Below are 22,686 nucleotides of genomic sequence, written 5' to 3'. Positions count from 1 at the left end.
AAGAAAAAAAAAACTTTCATACAAACTACCCCAAAATCAACATGTAATATAAAAATACATAAGCGGTACTGTGTAACATTGTACTATAGTGATGATTTTGGGTTTCTGGAAACATTTACAAACCACCCGGCCTGCAACCTTATGGTTTATGTCACCAGAACCCCTTGATGGCAATATTATATACACAGTTATCCATATTATATATACACTCACATTCACCCAGGAATGTCAAGCGGGGCGGTTAAGGGATTCTCTGATGTCCATACAGTCCCTCTTAAATCATTCTTAACATTATATGGTCAAAGAGATAAGCCATTCGCCCATGAAAATAGTTCTCTGGTTTTGTTATTTTACGTAGTTTTAAAAAGCTACAAATTTTTCCATCTGGCTAAAATAAGTACTGTGGAAGACTATAAAGATAAAATCTTACATTACCCACAAATCATCAAAACAAGGTTGAAATGTGCTGCAATGGCATTACCGTGGAGGAAGCAGTTTTCACTTCTCCGTTAGCAGATTGGATCCATTAAAAGTGACCCACTTCTGGCAAATAACGTTTCTTCTGCACCACTGGATCATTTAAACATATGATATCGAATGAAAACAACCAGTACTAGGCCATCAGCGCATATTAAGTTGAAACACTAGGTCAGCCCTCCCCGAATCAGTTTCACTTGTTGCCAAGCTTCAGGTCCAGATTTGCATCACGTAACCCCCTTGCGTGCTTCGGACGGCCCCTGGCCGCCCAATGTCACAGTGGGCGTGAGCGGAGGACGACCGGGGCTGTCTGAACCCCGCCCACTCATTAATTCGCTCGCACAGCGGGGGAATGTGCGCAGCACGCGAGGAGTTAAATGTGATTTTCAAATGTGTGTAGTGATAATCCAACAGAAGCCTCACAAATCTATCAAAAGAATATTCTTCAGGAACATTGCATAGGTAGTCTTCTCTCTGTGGCATTGGGAGGCATTAGGTGTACAGCAAGTGGGATTCAGAGGGCCGCTATTCACCAATGTTTAATAGAAAACCTTTCTAAACCCATCCGACCAAGCAAATTCTATTATATAAACTATATAAATTCTAAATAAACTCTATTCGCACAAACTGAAGTAGCAACCTGAGCATTCGTCTATGAGTCACGCAATATGTCAGCCCAAATCAACCAGTTCAAGTGTCTTGGCAAGTTTCTACCAGATTCCTAGGACTTCTTTTCTGTCTCAGTGTACATCATAAGCACATTTGACTTCCAACCATCACCCATTCTCACAAGTCTGTTGCAGCAATACCTTAAGGTGGTGAACAATTCCATGAGCATGCTAGAAAGATAGCTGTGGGTTTCCCGATCCCTCAACTGATTTTGAAACAGTAGACCACGATTCAATCAAACTGATTTGACATAATTGTATCGAAATTAGGAATGAGGAGTGGGAGGACCTATCAGCATCTTGGAATTTACTACTTTCTCTCCGAGGATGCCCACTTTGTTCAGGAGAAGGTTCCAGGTTGCCTACCCCGGCCATCCTGGATACATCTTATTTTTTCACCAACCTCATTTAATGGTAATATGGAACCACTTGGGGTGTGGTGTTAAGCGCAGGCATCTCCATCCACTAGAATGTAGAATACAGTTAGCTCTAATTTAGGCAATCTTTGTTGGCAAATGTTCAAAGCCCTTAGGGTTGTTTTACATCAACAAACATTTCATGCCCAGGCCCTAGGCCACGGAGAGGACTTTCTTTTCTCAAGTGCTTTTCTTTCACACAATCCTTGACCGGTAGGCTCTCATTAATCAAAGTGTGTCCGTAGGATACAGTGTAGTGAGAGCTCTGCACAACAGATATAAGAAAGGCAGCGGGAAGCATAATCATCTGGTTCACATGAATATACCACAAGGAAAGCAGGCATGAGTGCCAGCAACAATCCTAGTGTATTTAAATAATACGCCTATAAATGAACAGAGCCAAAATATTTCTATCCTTTCTAGTTGAAGTCCTAAACACTATATGAAGAGAGATAATTAACATAATTAGGCCCAGATTAAAACTGTGGGCCTAACAATTTTAAGAGAAGACCTGGCTCCCAAAAACCAGAGATCTTATTTGACCAAGAAAGAGGAAGCTTCATAATAAAAGTTCCTTCAATATTGATAACTTAGTATTAAGGCTGAGAATCAATAACTGGAACATACAGGAAAGGACGGGGACTACAGAACATAAAATATCTTTGAATAGTTGGAAAACGTATCTGAATTGTAAAATGTAGTTCCGAAGATGCTGAAGTCAGTAATTGGGTAATATTACCATATTCAGACGTACTTTCAAGGGAATCAGACTATCTATACACCAAATGGATATCTTTTACAAATGAAAGGGGTATATAATCACTAATTATTAAGTTCCAATAATCTGTCATGACTTTGAATTCAGGAACCACTTAACAGCCAAGTTCGACGACTTCCAAACTCATTAATGTAAAAGATAAGTTGCGTTAAGAACTCTGTCCCAAACATAAGAAACTATATTTGTACCAAGGAAAGACTGGTAAGGTCTGAACATTTTCTGTACTAAATTAATCCTCAATTGTCCACTCACAGATCTATATGTGAAGCTTTGGCAGGCTGTTTTTTCTGTTGTGAACAACCTTATAAGAGTTCTAAACATTCAGCAAGTGATTGTTAAATACAATCAATATGTGATGGCTTAAGTCCTTCAACGAACTGCTGAAATTAGACCATTATTGTGTTTGAATGTAAACAAGGTTATCAAACTGCCCATGTTGACCTGAACATTCTTCCCTGCTACCAAAATGGAAAAAAGCGAGTTCTAATGTTAATGTTCTTGATCCAAGTAGAAACTTTCCCCCAGAGAGAAAACCAAGAACCTTCTATAATGATACACCCAACCTCTAAGAGAGAAATCTATTATCAGATATAGTTGATGAATTTCAAACTGCATTTCAAATGTAGACTAAATTGTTCCGGCGATCTGGTTTGTCATTACTGGTTGTCCGACAGGTTCTGCTGAATCAGCAATCCGATATCAGAGAACACTAGAATATGAATTTTACAACTTCCAACCAATTATTCATTTGGAACATGCAATCTCACAATACATGACATCACAAGGGTGAGACCTACCATTAGAGAGGGTGCTAAAGTGAATTCGTTTCTCTCCCATGAATGGGGGTGGCGAGGGGGGGAGGAGCTCTGGGAGTATTTTGTGCAGAAGTGATTTGAGAGGCTTCAGGGAGAACAGCACATGTGGCATATCTATTTAAGTACCCCATAAATGAAAGGGGAGTGTGTTGGCTAGTGAAACAGATAGAGGACGATGGCTTTATTACATTTGAGTACAGCTTTATCTGGTAGGAGGCTTTCATCCGGTCTCTGCTACAGGAGGCCTCAATATCAAAGTAGGAAGAATGGCCATGAATCAGATTCTCACAAACACAGTTTAAATTAGGAAGATTTCTTTGAGAGGAATTTTTGTCTCTTTATTCCAGATGACCAGTATCATCCGAAGTCGACTGAATAGTTTCTGGGTTAGAAGGTGGACCAATACATGCAGTCTAAACTAAGGAAACCAATTAACAGGGAGGTTAGAAACTGTCTAAGGCAGAGTGCCCTAGACCCTTGGCTATTGGAAATGTCTCCCAGATGCCAGGCCTGAGTCAAAGGATGGTGGTGTTCCTTGTTAAATTCTCCATGGACCACAACAATAATTAGAGAAGTTGAGGGCATGCAATGACGATTTGCTAGGTTTTATAAGACAAAGAAAGGCAGTAGGGCTAGAGGACAGTCGCTTTAGTATTTATCCGTATTAGTTCATTAGTTAGACTCAGACACTCAACTGTTTGTGATTCTACCGCCAACGAATCACTACACAAAACTACTTAGCACATATAGGACACAGGAGTGTCTATTATCTACACATGTTATCATTGATAATATCATTAATCTTTTTTAGAAACTTCACATTTCCATCATTGATGATGCCCAGACATCATAATTAATATAGACCAAATATATAAATTATATAACCCGTAATTACAGGAGTGTACATTAGCATTACACAGGAGTCATGGAATATTAATGAAAACATCTTTATTTACTTATATTCTTTTTGTAGATGTATATATGAATTCAATTAAATTTTTCAATGCAATTTATTAAGTCTTTATTTCGGACAATTTGATCATAAAAGACAATAAATAATAAAATCACCATAATAAAACATAGGCTCCAGTACTTAACAAATCTATACATGACATGAATAGTAGACCATATTTAAAAATACAAGCAAGTTTATATTTCTATAAAATGAGCTATGTGCGCTTTCTAACTTTAAATACATTTTTTGAAAAATGGATAACATTTTATAGCAGTTCAATTAAAAATCCTAGACCCGTGTATCCTAATGCTTACTACAAAAATAGAATACAAAACCATGCGGAAAAATGCTAAGTAGAAGACTGTGCTTTGAATAGTCACTGTCGCAGTCTACTTGCTTTCAGTCTTGCGTCGAATTCACCACACCCATCCTAATAACTTTGTTAGAGCACTCACGATTACCTCCTGGGTGCTAGTTTTTAATATTCGCAAAGAAGTAGCACTCAACCTGGTACCCATATTCATACAGATTGGTCTGAGCCATTTGCTTCGTGGAGAGCTATACGCAGGACAACAAACAGGATATGAGGAATTGTTTCGTCCGCTATCTGGCAAAATGAGCATTTGCTGTTTTGAGAGTGGAGTCAGGTTTTGGTGGAAACTTTTGTTGGTAGTGTGCCTATCCGGAACTTAAAACAAGCATTGAAAATGCAATAGGTCTCACCTTTAATAAAGTTAAATTAAGCCGTAGCTTTGCTAAAGGTATTGTATAGCGAAGCAAATGGCTTTAACTTAATGAAAGGCGAGACCTATTGCATTTTTAATACTGTTCTCAGGGTGCTGTATCTTAATTTGATCAAAATATGCAAACATGTAAGGGTATGGTTCTATCAGTAATTAGAAGCCAGAAAGGAAATGCAAAGGCACTATGCACACCAAGTTACAAACATGCAAGCAGTCTAGGCATGGATAGAGGTATGGCCATGAAAGTATGTACGGAAGTAGATAGTGTGGGAGCCTTATTGGCATAGAATATATATGAATGTATTCGTTTGGGTATTGCACAGGGGCAGAGAGTTGACAGTGTGGGAGGCTCCAAGGACTGGACTGGTTTTGCTTTCCAGGTGGCAGAGTGGCGCGAGGCGCAACCTGTCTTGAAAACAATCTAGATTTCTAGACATTTTGAAATCTGCTGCACCCAGTTCTGTAGCCAGAATGCCAGCCAGCTGCAGGCCGCCCCAGGGGAGCACCCCGGATCCAGGCTTTGTATGGGAAGTCAGGTGGACTTCCTTCTCTTTGGACGGAGGAGTTCGAACCTGCACAGTGAAAAAAAGAATCAATTGGTTATGTCGGGATCCCTAGTAAGACATAGGCCAGCTCCAGGTTCTACCCGAGCCCACCCATTCCCAGGATACAGACCTTCAGGAAATCCTGCAGCCGAGGCCGGCTTGCAATTTCAGTAAGTGAGGAAAGGTAAGTTTAATTCATACATTTTTTTTTATTTCCCCGCGATCCCCTCCGCTACACCGCCCACCGGCCCCTCACGCTCCTCCCCCCCACCCGCGAGTATGCCAGCCGCTACTGGTTTCATCTGTGTCTATCATCATGATACAAGTGCATTATAGTAGCAGTGTTACACATGTTTGTATTATCTGTCGGAAACCACCACCAGTATCCGAGGCTGCTATTCGATGGATGCTTGGCTCTACACAAAATTTCTTATATACTTTAGGAGAAATTGGCGATCCTACTTTAGGTCTTGCTTAACAGTAAAGCCGCCTTCATGACTTATTGTTAACAGTTCTTTAACACATACATAGAGTGTTTTCTGTGTGCCACATGAGTAATACCGTCTCACCTCATGCTACTGGCTGTTTGGAGTATGGTTCAACCCTACATTGCTATGCATGCAAGACTATTCTACAAAGAAAGTGAACTGTATCATCGCACATTAAATTCTTCACCTTATACACTATATAGAGGAAGTAGTCCATGTTGGTTTTGTTTTTGTTCTATCCAGCAGGCTTTTAAAGAGTATTTTAGTCAGGACTCTAAATTAAGAGTGGGCGGAGCTGGCATAGTGCCTCTACGGTTAGCTCCAGGGAGTTTGAAACAACCCAGTGGAGCTACGCATGGCTCCACTCCACTCCCTCCCCCCACCCAAATGCTTTAAAATTATAAAAAGAAGGCACCTGTGTTTCTGCCACCTCCCCTGTCTGGCCAAGTTCTCCTCCCTGCTCCTCGCTGCCTTGTGTTCTCCCAAGTCGTTCTCCTTTGAAAAAAACACTATGTTGCGCACTCGCAAGACATACAACCTAGTGGGTTTTTTTTCAATGGAGGATGCAAAAGCGTCTGGCGGAGCGGAGTTAACTGCCCAGGGTTACTCTAAATACAAGCCAGACAGACGCTTGTGTTACTAGGACACTGTAATACTCACCATTACACTTTGTACAATCCATCGATTACTCTGATGTCAGGTTTACCTTTTTCAGTCTTCTGCCTGGTGCCAAGAAACTCTGAAAGTATATTTGCACTTTAGAAGGTTTCTGCTAACATAAGATAAAAATCTTGGCCAGGCTTAGCTCTACAACAAGACAATAGTAGGCACCCAGCCTAGGGTGCTATTAGCAAGGGGTTGCCATATAGCCCCACTGACAGCGGACAAAGGTCAGAAAATGGTGCTGCACCTATATTACCAGTAACACTTGCATGGTCCATGGTCATGCTTAATGTTTTGGTGTGTGGACAAAAATCAGTACTAATGCAATAGCATTTGCAGGTTAAAATATTGAAAATTAATACTGCACACCTCACAAACTGAATTCTCTGAGCGCCCTGCCAACAGAAATTATTATCTTGGACAATGCAGCATACACACCTCCCAAAGAAGAAACATTGAGACAGCCCTATAGGGATTGTCACCTGTGACATCCAAGCTGTAATATCACAAGCATGAAGATGGTAAAATAGGAGAGTGGTGAAGAGAAAACGAGTGAAGACCCCCACCAGAACAATTTCTTTCACGTCAAATGGACAGTGAAGACAAACCATCGTCCTCAAGAATGCTAAAATGATGACGTCACCAGAAATGATCCAGATTCAGATTCTTGACCCTAGGTTTGCTCATTGACTGAATATAGGAAACAAAAAGACCTAGTGAACAGAATATCGTGACAAATATATTGAGGACCAAATCAGAGGGAAGGTAAGTGCTAGTGGGCAAGAATAGATGTACTATTCTTAACTTCACAACTACGTCCCTTGATGGTATATCGTCAAGATACATATAGTAAAACTTTGCTTACCTCTAGAAACTTACCATCACGATATTTGTGTCCTCGATATTCTTGACATAATATTTGTCTCGCGATATTTCTGTTTCAAATATTCTGTTTAAATACTGCTAAGGTTTAGCCCTCACTAAAAATCTAGGGCTAATCTAAAATGTCTCCATAAATAACCCCATTTCTTACCCTAATCCCACTGCTATTCCTACCTCCATCCTCATCAGGGGTTTGATGGGTGTTATGCAAAGACTTCAATACAAGAAAAATGTATAACAACAACCCAGTAATAAAGGGACCTGTGTGATTACATCAGGGCTAATGTGATTATGTGATGCTGCAGCGTATTCCGAATAGTTATTGATTGCCGCATTGCCACATAATTCAACATCCGATGCATTATTATGCAGGTTGTAACAAAAACATTTGCTAGCTCAAATGGATCAAAAACTACTAAAACACACAGACAAGTGTTGCCACACTGTGGAAGGCACTCTGCTAAGATTGAGCAGTCAGTGTTCAGTTGCTTATTACTGTATTTAGGTGGGAAACTGGTGCTAATGAGGTGAAACCTTTGCCCAGCTATTGTGAAAAAGTGCAAAAATGGCACTAGATTGAAGTAATATTATAACAAAAATCTGCTACATTTTGCCACCCTGTGGTGTAATTTGGTCCTTCCTTGTCTTGTAATTCCAGTGGGCCAGGATTATATGTAATAGACAACAATGGTTCAGTTTGTTGAATAATGTAAACTGCAAGTAAAGTAGCATGAAAGCTTAGATTGATTAGGAGAAACATATGACACAGCCCATAATCAACACAGAATCAATAGTGCAGGGACACATTTAACAAGGGGACAGTTCTCAATCAAGAGTTGGAAACTGTTGGCGAATTGTTGGTACAAACAACTGTTGATGACATGACACTGAAGAGCAAAATCCTAAACCTTGGTATGTCAATGTTTCAACTCAGTTGAATGAATCCAAGGGTCATCATCAGGGCTGGTATGTATTTAATAGACATCAGTGGTTCATGGGAGTGTATGGGGCCAACATGGTGTCCCTACATTGTAAAGTGTCCACATAAATGCACTTGGAAGTCTCAAACTTGATTACACTCTGATGGGGTACTGAAGAATGACTGCAAATGTGATCCTGTGGTACTCATTGTGGAAAGTTGGTCGCCAGAAGCACTGCAGCAAAACAACCTCAGTCATGGGTCAAGCAAAGAATTGAACGCTTGACTTTACTATAGTATGCACTTTGGCACCTTGTCAGGGGGATGAAGTGCTATATAAGTGCAATACAATACAAGACAGCTACATAATTACAGTGCACTAATTTCTTGTTGAAGTACTGTAGAACCGGGGGGTCTTAGAAGTAGCCCACCCAGCGGTGCAGGAAACACCCAAGTCCACAGCTTCCTCCGAGTACGTTAAAAAATTGGGAGACTACACCACTGGGAGTGAAGAAACACATGTTTATTAATCTTACACATGAATCTCTAGAGATGGAAAAGTGTCCATGACCCACTGGAGGTAGGTAATGGGAGACTGTTCGACTTGCAAGGAGCACGCAGCATCCTTTATAGGATGAGGACACTCCCCTCGCAAGAGAAGGAACGCAGAAAGTCCATATACCCTGCGGAGATGGAGATACAGATCACCTGCCCTTTGTCACAGAGCTTGATGCAGGAATGGGGCAGTCTAAGCCTTAGGCACATCACCTGCCTCTTGCCGAGTAGTTGGAACAGGAATCAAACCCCTGGGTGAGGTCATCTGCCATCTCAACATTCCTGGAACATTTTTAGCATGGGTGCGGGGAAAAGGTCAGCTCGAGTGCAGGTCGACCTGTATGTGGTCAGTGGAACAGAGGTGAAATGGACGCTGCAATCACAAAGTTGGTAGGGCACATGGCAACATAACAGATTCAGGTTTCACAGTCCCTCCTTTTGCCATGGGCAACACCTCAGTCAATATCGATCGGCAAAAGCTCGTCAACAGCTTGTTGATACAGTATTTTACTATCCTTGGTCCGTTGAGGCAGCGTGGCAGGTGGTTTACATCCGATAGTACAGATAGAACAGAGTGCAGGGCCACAGTGGATGCACAGACAGCAGAAGAACAGGAGAGCTTGCGGAATCAGTAAGATTGTTATAATTTCCCAATCCCAGGAGACGATTAGTTGCCAGAATCGGGAGCTCCAAGACCAGGGAGTTTCAGTTTCTTGATGGATTTCGGAGGCAATTCGGTGAAGCTTGGAGATAGCATCATATACTGACGGTGACGAATCAGGAATATGCACACAACAGCGTGCGCCGATGATGCGGCAGGCTCCTCCCCTATACGCTAAGATGACATCCAGCACCATACGATTTTGGAGGGCAACCATGCGGGTGGCATCAAGTTCGGCAGAGTAGTTGGTCAGTATTCCTGCAGTCACATTATTTGTCGCTTCAAGGACTCTGGTTAGTCTTCTGATTTGGAGGCTGTTGGACATAGGACTCCAGTACAGCAACAGTCCCTTCATAGCATCCTAGAACTGTTGACCTGTGGTGTCTGTCTGGTCCACATCTGGCAATTGTCTTCTTTGGCGGTGGTACATATTGTCTCTGTTGAAAGCGGGTGGTAAGAGGAAAGCAATGTAGCATGTACCACTCCAGTCGGGAGGTAACCATGTGTAAGCTTTGTTTCCACACACAAAATGCAATCCTGTAGGAAGGCAGAGATATGGGGTGAAATTGTCATAACTCATTGTAGTATTGCATAGACTGACTCCTACCGGTGTTTTTCCTCTGCCTTGCAGACATAATGTACCAGGGCGTGGCGTGACAGAAATGGCAACTGTTTTAGCTCGAATGGTAACAAAAGTGTAACCCCACGTACCTCGCATAGGGGTGGAAATGATGGTTCGCATTGGTGCCGAGTCAGAGGCATTACAGATGGTATTGTTGTGGGCATGGAATCTCCAAAGAAAGGGCTGGAATGTGGCAGCGTCGCCACGTGAGGGAAAGACGTTTGTCAGGTTGTACATCAGAGTGCAAGTATAAGCAGACAAAGCAGGGAACACTAGCAACTGTACAGTGTGTTGAGTTGCATGAGGTAGAAGTCCACAAACATAACAATCAGTTGCACCCGCATCTTGATTAAACTGGTGCAGCATTTGGATGAAAGTATTATTACTGAATTTGGAATGGCTGTTGAAGTGGGAATCAGGTCACGGAACATATGAATGTTCAGGAACTTCAGATGGTTGTGGGGTGTGAGGCAGGACAGTGTGATGGTCTGGAGCTGTTTCTACAATAATCCAGAACACTACACTGAACAGAACCGTTATCGTAGTCAGGACAATCAGTATTATTGTCCGGGTACTGTAAATTCTCATTCTAGCTTTCTTCAGTGTGGGGGTAGTACCACGGGGTACATGTGGCCTCTGGATTCATACCGTTCCCGTGTCGTTGACTATTTTCTTCATCGGTGGGAACATTGGCAGACCTGGATGATGGCCTCAAGGTTCAAGGGGGTGCGTAGTCTTTGGTACTCATGTATAGGACGCATCGTGACATATCCCGGTTTTGAGGACATTGGTCCCACATTATCGTAACCTCCAGCCATGATAGCTCTACAAGTGTCCTGAGAGTACTGCAATGTCCCTAATAGCCGCCGATAGTTGTTGGTTGCTTCACTGACCAATATTTGCCCTGGTAACCCACTACTAGGGGTACCCAGGACCCTCAGTCAGGTTTAACTACCACCCTGCAGGAATGGACAATGGAGTACTAACGGCCCTTGGAGCTGGGCTGGTTCTTCAGCGTAGCCTTGGATCGGAGGTAGTATCAGTCTGTTCCCTTGTCACAAAGTTCTAGTTCAGATCCAGAATCTGAGTCATAGTCTAGTGATCTGTTTTGTACTTTAAAGTTGTCTTCAGTTATGGGATCCACTTTTCTGCAGTGGGAGGCATGGACCCAGGATTTCTTTCCCTGTACTCGCAAGGCCGTTCTGGACCCCAGCAGCACCTGCAGTTCGGGCTGGACTGTTCCCATGAGGCACAGGGTCAGACTGATTTGCATATGGCCATGTCTGTACTGGGGTGGCTGAGTGAGCTAAAGAATGGTGATGGATTAAACCCAGATCAGTTGACTGGGGGTGAGTGTTTGATTTGCTCAAGCGCTCCGTCCATCATCTCCTTTTGTATTGCTTTGTTCGCCCTAAGTTGGCAGGGTATGCTCAGACGTGAGTCCCTTGCTCACTTGGCCACTGGATTCAAGATAGCCTGGCTGATGAGGACTATGAATCCGAAACCGGTCCCAGGATGCTTGTTTCCAGTCAAGGGAAGACATGGCTTGGCAGTTCGGGTTGGACTGTTCCCATGAGGCACAGGGCCAGACTGATTTGCATATGGCCATGTCTGAACTGGGGTGGCTGAGTGAGCTAAAGAATGGTGATGGATTAAACCCAGATCAGTTGACTGGGGGGTGAGTGTTTGATTTGCTCAAGCGCTCCGTCCAACATCTCCTTTTGTATCGTTAAGATCTACAAAGGCGGCATATATAGTTCCACCTGCTAGTAGTACGACGCGCCAATAGATTAAAACAAAGTAAAAAACTTGATCTATTGTGCTTACAAGGGTCCTAAAACCTGCTTGAAAGGGGGATACTATATCATTCTCATCTATCCATGTTTGAATTCTGTTCAAGACCAATCTAGCCATAATCTTTTGGGTACAATCGATTAGGCTGATTGGCCTGTAGTTGCTTGGGCTAGAGCTGTCACCCTTGAATTCATCCCAGCCAATGGGTTTCATCCTAAAAGGACTTCATCAGAGTTGTAAGTAAATGCTCAAAACCAGGTGTATCATCTCTAGTTAGGTTTTGCGTTGTAATTGAGTGGATCCCAGATGATAGAATCAAAGACGAGTCATCAAATATTCTGTGTTCAACTCCAATTTATTTATTCCAACCCTCCATCTTCCTCATCAGAAGTGAATTCATTAAGATCAATTATTTTGCTCTTCTATGGATCCAAAGCATCAGCTACCATCTACCGGGTTCAGAGTGTAACCCAGGAATGTCACTATTGTGTATTCCTTGACTTTCCTGCCATCACAGAGTATTGCAAGTACAATCCACACACACTATTCCTGCATGCCTTAGCATGCATGCTGAGCTGTTTTTGGTCCTGACGAAAGCCATTCTGACCCCGAGTCACTATTCCAAGATGGCTGAAACATGAACCGTTTTTAGGATAAATTGGATCAAATTAATATCCAACATATATCCTCCACTTTTTATTTTTAATATTGACCAAGACTCCCCTGAATAAAATAAATGTATTCCCAAAGGACTGGAGAACTTGAGCCAATTTTAAATACTGCATCATTTTCACTAATTAACAAACCAAAGGGCTGTCCGCTTGCTTCTCACTCTCAGACTGTTGTTTTGATACAATAGTGAAGCGCACAGATTTGAGACACAATGGACTATAGAATCTCAGGAACACAATACTAGATACACCCTGAGACTATTGTAACTTACTTATTTCCGGACCATACCTACAATGACAGACAACCAGGGTCTCACGTTCACTGAAGACGATGTGGAAGAGATCCTCTCTGGCCCACCCCTGTTGGCGGGCATGGACGTGTCCCAAACTATTGCACAGACAAAAGATTGGGACACTAACAGAACAGAAAAGAAACAGAATTCAACCATTCTCCATGGGGTCATAATGACAGAATATTTAAGAGCAAGGATAGCACCAAGGGGACGTATAGTCACAAACACCCCAAGCATTTTCTTAGAAGACCCGGGCTTCAGGAAGTATTGGGCACAAATCGCCTGGCATTGCACTCACGATTGGCTCATCCTGATTATTAAAACAGCAAAATGTCTCTTGGAAGCTATGCTAATAGAAATACAGCTCACGGAAACACATCTTAGAACTACAATCTCTGCACACAAGAAGAAACTGGAAGAGATTAATGAAGAACTAACAGAACAGTAAGACTACCTCACCCAATCAAAAATACAAAAATTTCAAAAGGATAAAAAAAACAACAACAATTATTTGCTAAAGTCTATTCCTATTCAGCACCAGACTTCACCACATCGGAGAAAGGAGGTTACTTCTCAGACAATTATACCTCAGAGGAAGGGACCTCAGATACAGGGAGTTGGTCAAGTGATGAAGACAACCAGAACAAAACCAAAAACAGACAAAGAGGAAAAAGATGGCAACAGCCACAGCAGGGACAAAACCTATACTGGAACCACTTGGGAGCACCACAAAAACCAATCCTCCAACAAGCAATTCCACTGCAATATTTCGGATGGGGTGTACCATTTCCAAATAGTGTGCCAAATAACTTCCACCAAATGTCGTATACTTGTATACTTGTAAAGCGCACAGCTGCTGGGGAACCCGTCCTGGCTTTCCCTGTGGGATGGTCCCTACTGGGAATCCCCAAGGTGGAGTCAGGCATCCCCGGCGTTGATGGGGCCGTTGTGGAGATTAGGCAAGCTAATGCCCAGAGTTGCCGAGTGGGACCCCAGGTTAGAGTAGGCACCGAGGCGAGAATTGTCGAGTCCGCTGACCCTGGTCCACGACCCTGCCGCGTCGGGAATTGAACCCTGGTCCCGGGCCGACTTCTGCTCCCGAGTCTGCCGTCTCTAACCAGTGAGCCACACCACTCCACTCTACAAACGCAGCACCCGCCTTTTTTATGGAGGGGTGACAGAGGCTGTGGGAGAAGAAGAGAAAACAATGTACAATGGGAAGACCCACAACAGAGAGTGAAAACCAGGAGCATGTCGAAAGACAACCAACAGGGAACCAGCAGAGGCCAGACATAGTAACCAACCTCTCTACAATAGTACTGAGACACACACAAAGACCAGTATTGAACAAGGGATTGGGCTTTGTACCCACCGCCAGCCTGGATACATTCCACCTCCACTGCAAACTAGCAGAATTCTTCAGAAAACTGAAATTGAAGACTTCCTTTTAAAAACAATCCCGGTATCAGAGAACGCCCACCGAAAAGGGTATATGGACTTGAAAATAAAATCAACATTTAGTCCCCCTACATCAATAATTTCAACAGAAATAATCATGTTTGAACGAACTGTATACAATGAAATTGAGATATTGAAAGTCAAGGAGACATATCATAGCATGGCAAAGAAGGACACAACAGCCCTCAAGGAACAGGTGAACATGATTATAAAACCACAGGATAAAGGGGACGGCATAGTTCTACAAAAACGGCAGGACTATCAACAGGAATGCCTTGCCTACTATTTGACGAAAAAACCAATAACATTTTACAAGAAAACCCTACACAAAAATTATAGTTGGAGATAAAACATCTGGTGGATACGGCAGAAGAAAGGGACTGGATTTCCAAAAAGGAAGTGTAATTTCTCATCAACAAGGATCCAAAAGCTCCATACTTTTACACGCTACCACAAATTCATAAAAAATAAATCCCCTTCACCAGGGAGTCTCCGGTATATGGTCAGTACTAGACCCACTATCCCGGTTCTGCGATTTCTACTTAAAACCGAAAGTACAACAGACATCCACATACCTGAAAGATACAAAGGACTTGCTCTGCCTACTACAGGATATGGATTTCGACCAGTACCTTACTAATCCTAGACATTGAGAGCTTATATAACAGCCTTCCACAAGATGACACACTGGAAATAATAGACTTTGAACCAAGGGGAGTAGAATTATATGACACAGATTCACTTCATATTAGAATGTGCCCACCTGGCCTTGAAGGAGAACTTCTTTGAATTTGAAGAAAAAAAATCTACTTAAAGACCTCGGAACATCTATGGGCAACACATTTGCACAAAGTGTAGCAGGAGTGTATGTATATAACTTTGATTGCAAATACATACTAAATAACAGGAACCTGCATAGAGGAATCATACAACTTCGGGGACACTACATTGACGACATCCTAGTGCTATAAAAATGGGATTACATTTTTTTTAAATTTTATTTATTTATTTAATCGATGCATAACTTCCTAACCTGGATAAACACGTCACCCCAACCTAAAATTCACATCCACAGACAGCCAAAGGAATATCACCTTCCTAGATGTCACAATATATGTAAAGAATGGAAAACTTGAAACAAGAGCCTATCAAAAACCAACTGATAAAAATACACTGTTGAGATTTGACAGTTTTCACCCCAGAGCACTCCGAGAGATCCTTTCATATGGCCAATTTCTCAGTATTGAGGAGAAATTGCTGAACACAAGCAGAAGACCTAAAAGAGAAACTGCAGGGTCAGAACTACCCAGAAAGAATCATTACTTCACCACCGACCACCTGTGCATGGCACAGCACAACCATGCGATAACTCATCTCTATCTCCACTTCATTTTCCTTTTCACCCTCTACTCTTCATCTCTCACTCACCTTCTTTTTCAACAAGGGTGCAACAAGATTTTACAATGTGCCTACACTACCGATCTTGTGATATACGCTCCACCATGAAGCCCGCCAAGCCCGTTGTAACCCTTACGGAGTCCGCGAGGCAATGCTATCACTGTACTGTATGTATATATATATTACCTACTGGCGGTCGCCAGTAGGTATATATAGTTAGGATTTTTTCTCTATGGGTTTTTTGAAAATTCTATGTCTAATAACTTTGGCGTTTGTGGACGGAATTGGCTGAAATTTTCAGGAAAATGGCACATTTTGTTTCTGAGCAGCCCTTGAAAATTTGGGGGGGATTCGTCCAGTGGGGGCCGAGAAAAAAGGGGGGTCCCAAAACGTGTTTTTAACATTGAGTTTTCCATAGGGCGGTTGGCCTCACTTTTAGCCCGAACGGCTGAATGGATTTGCACGAAACTTGGCAAAATTGTAGGGACTGGTAGCCCGATGTGCCTTTTGTAGGTCTCAATATATGTGCTCCAGTGGATTTTGAGAAATTAACGTTTAAAAAAAGATATATATCTGTAAGCGCGGACCAGGCAGCGCACTGGTTCGCGGACTTTTCGCGCAACGGAGCTTTGTGAAGCGAAGCTGATTGGTTCTCCGGCGTCTGTCAACATTCCAAACAGTCCGTAGCGGCCGCCATCTTGTCTCTCGGTAGGATCGAGAGACAAGAGGAGGCCAAAGCGAAGGGGCAAATGACTATAAGGGGGCATAGTAGATCCTCGCTGACCCCCTAGGTTTGATGTGGAGGTTTTAAAAGGGCCCCGCGGGGCAAAAAAAAATAATAATAATAATAATCGAACGGCTGAATGGATTTGCACGAAACTTGGCAAAATTGTAGGGACTGGTAGCCCGATGTGCCTTTGCTAGGTCTCAATATATGTGCTTCAGTGGATTTTGAGAAATTAACGTTCAAAAAAAGATATATATCTGTAACAGCGCACCGCTTCGCGTACTTTTCACGTTACGGAGCTTTGCGAAGCGAAGCTGATTGGCTCTCCGGTGTCTGTAAACATTCCAAACAGTACGTAGCGGCCGCCATCTTGTCTCTCGGTAGGATCGAGAGACAAGAGGAGGCCAAAGCGAAGGGGCAAATGACCATAAGGGGGCATAGTAGATCCTCGCTGACCCCCTAGGTTTGATGTGGAGGTTTTAAAAGGGCCCCGCGGGGCAAAAAAAAAAAAATAATAATAATAATCGAACGGCTGAATGGATTTGCACGAAACTTGGTAAAATATTAGGGACTGGTAGCCCGATGTGCCTTTGCTATGTCTCAATATATGTGCTTCAGTGCATTTTGAGAAATTAACGTTCAAAAACAAGATATATATCTGTAACAGCGCTCCGCTTCGCGGAGATAAAATTATATCTGTATTACCTAGGTGTTGCTAACACCAGTTAGCGACGGCTAGTAGGAGATAGCGACCATCTTGGGTCCCACTTTGCATGTGAGTGATATTTATCACTAATGACATGCAAAGTGGGCATGCCAAGATGTTAGCGACTGGAAACAGTCGCTAACATCGCTATCTCCTATTATCAACTTTTGGAAATATTCGAGATAAGCGCGAATATCTCCAAAAAGTAACAGCTGCCCTGAGCAGTTCTTAGCCATGTTATCCAATGGGAGGTGGATAACATGGCTAAGAGCATTAGCTCGGTAATGCATGAATATCGCGGAGTTTTCAGCGATATTAATGCATTGCGCTCGTTTTTTATCGTATTTGCGATAAACCTTGATAATAGCAAGGTTTATCTGCGATAATTTCTGACGGTAAAAAAATCTTTGCAATGCATCGTTAGGGATAAATATCGCTTAACTTTGGTAATATGCCCCAACGTCTGTTAACGTTCGATTCGAAGGAAATCAGGAATTGTTGAAAAACATTGTGTGCGCCATCTTGTCTTTTTTCAAATGCCACACTTTTGTCGTGCACGGCAGCCATTTTAGATGCCTTGACCAGACCCACTCTGTGCACGCTGTCGATCCTTAGCATGGCTCCCCACCCTCGCAAGCATCTCACCCAGGCAGTGGTCACCCCCGCTCTCTGTCTTATGCATGGGTAATAAACCTCCCCCCATCTGCGCTGCTCTTCCCTGAGAATCACACCCTGTGCCCGCCCGACACCTCCCTTTCGCCCTATTCACTACCGCACCCTCTGACACTCCTTTTCCTCTGTGTCCGATTGTCCAGGCCGGTCCTAGGCTATCAGCTAGCCCTGCAGATGTAGTTTATGGCCACAGCTGTAAAGAATCACCCCTCTTCAAAGGAGTTATAGTAGATCAAGGCCCACACTCGATGAGATCCGTCACAGGAGAAGCGTTGCTATTATCTGAAAACCATCCTGTATTGTGATTGGGGAGGGGACCGAGCGTGAAGCGGAAGATTCCAGGGATGACTCTTTGTACATCAAAGTTTTTACAATTATGTGTCACATTAAAAATATATAGCACTCCGACAAAGTAGTAAGATTATAAAACTTTAATAATTTATAAATATATACAAGAAAACAAAAATAGTAATAACATATAAACATTTTTAGAGAAAAACAACGAAGTAGCGGTCGGCTGTGCGAATAGTCCCAACGCAGCACAACGTCCAGATTTCCGGCGTGGGGCGTCGCGGGGGTGGGTCATCAGTAGCAAACTGTTGTGCGAATAGTTCCAAGGCAGCAGAACGCGCCGAAATCTAGATGACACGAAAGTGATGTCTAGTAAGTTGCCACCCAGCAAATAACGGCGTGGGGCGTCGCGGGGGGTGGGTCATCAGTAGCAAACTGTTGTGCGAATAGTTCCAAGGCAGCAGAACGATGGCACCAAGGTGATGTCCAGTAAGTTGCCGCACTGGTTTTGGTATCCTACAATGCTGCTCCGAATAACGGCGTGGAGCGCCCCGGGGGAGGCCGCGTGAACGGGCCTCTCCAGGTGGAGTCTCATCTGTTTTAGTGGGGCGCCCCTTTACCGTTTCAGTTGCCATTCCGTCCGCTTTTGGTCCACTGTGTCAAAATCCGCCATTCAGCTGAGTTGCGCCCACTCTTGCGGTGCAGCGATAGGCGGCTGCCACAGGACTCTCAAAATGGCGGCAGGCTCTTTCCTTTTTGGGCGTGGTCCACTGAAATGGCCCTGGGACACCTTGGAAATCGGACGCTTGTCTGCTAGGTCTTGGACCCCATTCTCGAAAGCGTCCCCTCCGCCTTGAGAATTCATCAAAAGTTTTGGGGGCCCCCGACTCCTGCAGGCTTCTGGTGGGGAGCGGCTGCCATGATTGCTCGCGGAATGACCACGACGGAGCTACGAGATGGTGGTGCTCTCATGGTGACGCCAGTTTAGTCTGAAACATCCAGAAACAAGGTGGGGCTTTCATTGTTTGGGGGGAAAAAAAAGTTTTCATCCAATGAAAAGTGTTGTTTTTAGGTCATATGATCAAGCCTTCCATCATTAGGAAACCAAAAGTAAAATGAACCAATGAAAAGTTTTATAAACAAGTCACATGACCTGTTATGCGGCATAGGGTATAAAATGCGGAGAAAATACGTTGGCACGTGAGGCGGCGTCAGTAGCGGACCGATGTGCGAATAGGCCGAAGGCAATACAACGCGCCAAGATCCGGATGGCACCGAGGTGGTGTCATAGTTGAGAGTTCTGAGCAGCGGTTGTAACACTGTCTGAAGCTTATTTGCAGCTGCTGCAGCTTCACTACGCGCCAAGATCCGGATGGCACCGAGGTGGTGTGTAGCAAGTTGCCGCACTGGTGTGGCCATCCTACAATGCTGAAAGTCGGCGTGGGGCGCCCCGTTGGCCTGTGAGTTTGCGTCAGTAGCGGACCGATGTGCGAATAGGCCGAAGGCAGCACAACGCGCCAAGATCCGGATGGCACCGAGGTGGTGTCTAGTAAGTTGTCGCACTTCTGTGGCCATCCTACAATGTTGAAAGTCGGCGTGGGGCGCCCCGTTGGCCTGTGAGATGGTGTCAGTAGCGGACTGATGTGTGAATGGGGCCAAAGGCAGCGCAACAATATTTTCTACTATATTTCCGGAGTAGAAGACACCACAAGGCGCTGAGATGCCAAGATCCGGATGGCACCGAGGTGGTGTGTAGCAAGTTGCCGCACTGGTGTGGCCATCCTACAATGCTGAAAGTCGGCGTGGGGCGCCCCGTTGGCCTGTGAGATGGCGTCAGTAGCGGACCGATGTGCGAATAGGCCGAAGGCAGCACAACAATATTTTCTGACTGACACCACAAGGCGCTGAGATGCCAAGATCCGGATGGCACCGAGGTGATGTCTAAGTTGCGGACTGATGTGCGAATGGGGCCAAAGGCAGCGTAACAATATTTTTTGTATGGAAGATACCACTAGGCGTTGAGATGCCAAGATTCGGATGGCACTGAGGTGATGTCTAGCAAGTTGGTGTGGTCATCCTACAATGCTGAAACTCGGCGTGGGTCGCCCCATTAGCCTGTGAGATGGCGTCAGTAGCGGACCGATGTGCGAATAGGCCGAAGGCAGCACAACGCGCCAAGATCCGGATGTCACCGTGGTGGTTTCATAGTTGAGAGGCACTTCATCTGCAGTGGGGCGCCGAGATCCGGATGGCACCGAGGTGATGTCTAGCAAGTTGCTGTACTGGTGTGGTTATTCTACAATGCTGAAAGTCGGCGTGGGGCGCCCCATTAGCCTGTGAGATGGCGTCAGTAGCGGACTGATGTGCGAATGGGGCCAAAGGCAGCGCAACAATATTTTCTGACGAGAAGACACCAAAAGGTGCTGACATTCCAAGATCCGGATGGCACCGAGGTGGTGTCTAAGTTGCGGACTGATGTGCGAATGGGGCCAAAGGCAGCGTAACAATATTTTTTGTATGGAAGATACCACTAGGCGTTGAGATGCCAAGATTCGGATGGCACTGAGGTGATGTCTAGCAAGTTGCTGTACTGGTGTGGTCATCCTACAATGCTGAAACTCGGCGTGGGTCGCCCCATTAGCCTGTGAGATGGCGTCAGTAGCGGACCGATGTGCAAATAGGCCGAAGGCAGCACAACGCGCCAAGATCCGGATGTCACCGTGGTGGTTTCATAGTTGAGAGGCACTTCATCTGCAGTGGGGCGCCGAGATCCGGATGGCACCGAGGTGATGTCTAGCAAGTTGCTGTACTGGTGTGGTCATCCTACAATGCTGAAACTCGGCGTGGGTCGCCCCATTAGCCTGTGAGATGGCGTCAGTAGCGGACCGATGTGCGAATAGGCCGAAGGCAGCACAACGCGCCAAGATCCGGATGTCACCGTGGTGGTTTCATAGTTGAGAGGCACTTCATCTGCAGTGGGGCGCCGAGATCCGGATGGCACCGAGGTGATGTCTAGCAAGTTGCTGTACTTGTGTGGTCATCCTACAATGCTGAAACTCGGCGTGGGTCGCCCCATTAGCCTGTGAGATGGCTGTTCTTTGGATTTGGGCCTGGTCCACCAAAATGGCCCTGGGACACCTTAGAACTCGGACGCTCGATTTTTTTTTCCTTTCCTGTACATGCAAAAAAAGGTAAATGCCCGGTACGTTACACGCTTCATCTGCCACGATGAACTCTCCAGAGGAACCGAAAAAAAATATAGTTGTGGTAACTATACCATGCATCGTCATATGGAGAGGTGGCACCAATTAATTATAGTGCTGCATAAAAGAGAGATTTGGAGGAGAACCCCTGACCTGCTAGTACATTCATCAAAGAAGTGGCACTGAGAGCTTCAGAGGCAAGGGAAACGGTCCCAAATATTTAGAAGAACTTTGGAAAGATTAAAATGACATGTTTAGATTGTGGCAAATTAATTTCATGTGGACAGATGAGTGTTACTCTAATAAATACAGCATATGAAGATCATCATAGTCGATGGTTGGTAGAGACATTTTGACTATATCCTGGACCTGCCCGTCCTCGCCCAAAATGGCGCCAGAATAAATGGGACTCGTAACTCCTTGTTGTGTACTGGTTGCAGAACCTTGAAATCACGAGATACGTATGCAGTTTTGAAGCACATGGCGGGCGGGGACGAGAATTGATTGAATATTTCGACATCCCTATTGATATTAAGTTCTGATGTGTTATTGATTACTGTACTGTTGAAAGTTCGAATTAACGTCACCCATGGTACTTGCCCGCAAATGTATATCTAGATAATTTTATTGTAACTGGCCCTGTCGTATTTTAATTATAAAATGTACGTCCACCGATTCCGTAACTGTTAGACACCTTAGTTCTTGCAACCTAATGGCCCGCCCGTTACGTTCCTCTACAGTGTAAATGTCTATTCATCATATACGATTACAGTTTGCTCTGTGGCAGGCCCACGTGGTTATAGGCTCGTATTTGTATAATGAAATTTTCTCAATAAAGGTTTTTAAAAGAAAACATGGTAGTAGTATATACATTGGTAAAGTTTTTAATAATAGTGACTGTTTTAGAATCATTAAAAGGCAAGTGAAATAAAGCAGACCAATTACATGAAGGGTAAAAGGTATAATACGAAGGAACGCAGTAAAGATAAATGGTCAAGGGCTGTTGTGTTTTCTATTCCTGCAACATAAAGTGATCGATAAGAATCTCATATTCAGGCGTATCGGCGACTAAGACAGCAGGTCGACCCTCTTTTGCTCAACGGCTCCGTCATGGGACGAAGAAACGCTCTTTTTCTCGAAAAAAGAATATATTTTACTTGCAGGACAGTTGTAAAATTTCCGGGAAAGTACATTAGCCTGGAACATTATAACATATATTTAAGAAAAAATAATGTTCGGAAGTAATGAAAAGCGTAATTTTTAGGTCATATGACCAAGCCTTTCAT

General features: G+C 43.9%; 1 protein-coding gene across 2 annotated transcripts in view; it reads right to left on the bottom strand.

Annotated features, from left to right (window-relative positions):
- The window catches only part of BTBD1 (BTB domain containing 1), a 256,914-nt gene that overhangs the window by 100,445 nt on the left and 133,783 nt on the right, over nt 1–22,686 (bottom strand). The gene's annotated exons all lie outside the window — the stretch shown is intronic.

This window comes from Lissotriton helveticus, chromosome 3_2 (genome assembly GCF_964261635.1).
Source record: "Lissotriton helveticus chromosome 3_2, aLisHel1.1, whole genome shotgun sequence".
Lineage (NCBI taxonomy): Eukaryota > Metazoa > Chordata > Amphibia > Caudata > Salamandridae > Lissotriton > Lissotriton helveticus.
This window is presented reverse-complemented; position numbering and strand designations above follow the sequence as displayed.